General features: G+C 41.6%; 1 non-coding gene across 1 annotated transcript; it reads right to left on the minus strand.

Moving 5' to 3' along the window:
- Positions 1-662: 662 nt before the first annotated feature.
- On the minus strand, positions 663-734 carry TRNAC-GCA. The gene has a single exon. It is a non-coding gene; the product is annotated as a tRNA-Cys (tRNA).
- Positions 735-1,325: the final 591 nt, after the last annotated feature.

Raw genomic sequence — 1,325 nt, forward strand, 5'->3', positions numbered from 1 at the left:
GGCTTCCCAGGTAGCACTAGTGGTGAAGAACCTGCTCGCCAATGCAGCAGGTTTAAGAGATGTGGGTTCGATCCTTGGGTTGGGAAGATCCCCTGGAGGAGGGCATGGCGATCTACTCCACTATTTTTGCCTGGAAAATCCCAAGCCTGGCAGGCTAAGGCCCGCAGGGTGGCAAGGACCGGGCATGGCGGAAGTGACTTAGCACACATACTAAGTCAATATACATTATGTTGTTTGCTAAGTTAATTCACTTATATTTTATCAGTTCACCTTCACAACAACTCTGCTGGCCAAGTGTTGATACCTACAATAGCATAATGCAATATGTTTCAACCCACACGTGCTTCTGCATTACAAAATAATGGTTGAGGGTTTTGAACCCGGATTTCTTATTTCAGAGTCAGTGCTTTCTTCCCTATGTGTTGTGAAGATTTATAGTTGGAGCTTTGACAATTCAGGGCCCTCTTTAAGGATAACCATCTTTTTACAAATAGCTCTGTAAACGGGTCTTTGAAAGTGAAAGTGAAAAGTGAAAGTGGAGTCACTCAATCGTGTCCGACTCTTCGTGACCCCATGGACTGTAGCCTACCAGGCTCCTCTGTCCATGGGATTTTCCAGGCAAGAGTACTGGAGTGGGTTGCCATTTCCTTCTCCAGGGTATCTTCCCAACCCAGGGATCGAACCCGGGTCTTCTGCATTGCAGGCAGACACTTTACCATCTTAGCCACCAGGGAAGTCTTTAGGCACTGTCAAAGCTCATTTACTCAAAGATTTTGTATTTTGCCTTGTTTATGTTGCAAATATATATAACTTAACAGTTCAAAGATCGTATACAAAAGACAAAGAAAACAAACTAATTGCCGATTTAATTTGCATGGCCTCTAGGTAATCTGTCCTTTTTAAACTTTGTATTATAGTAGCTACATAATATTTACAAATTGTTCTTTCCAGAGTTACTTACTGTTACTTTAGTTTCCATAGGGAGTTAATTTTTAATATAACTCATATGAAATACCATCTGGTCTGCTTCTAAGGGAGAGAGCTAAATACTATATAAAAACACCTATAAGATTCAGAATGATTTACAGAGATGGTGTGTTTATTTTGAATTCTGAGCTTCCAACTCCTTTTCCTTCTCAAACTGTTGCTAATTGAAACTTGGGACTTTACTTAAAGCCTGACTATACTCCATCTCCAAATTCTAGCCCACATGAATTAAGTTTGCTAGCAAATTCCTGGCCAAAGTGACTTAGTTAGGGCTGGAAATGTGACTTCGCCAAGTGCCACAGGGGTTTCCCAGGTGGCACTAGTGGTAAAGAACCCTC

Source organism: Cervus canadensis, chromosome 14 (genome assembly GCF_019320065.1).
Source record: "Cervus canadensis isolate Bull #8, Minnesota chromosome 14, ASM1932006v1, whole genome shotgun sequence".
NCBI classification, from domain to species: Eukaryota; Metazoa; Chordata; class Mammalia; order Artiodactyla; family Cervidae; genus Cervus; species Cervus canadensis.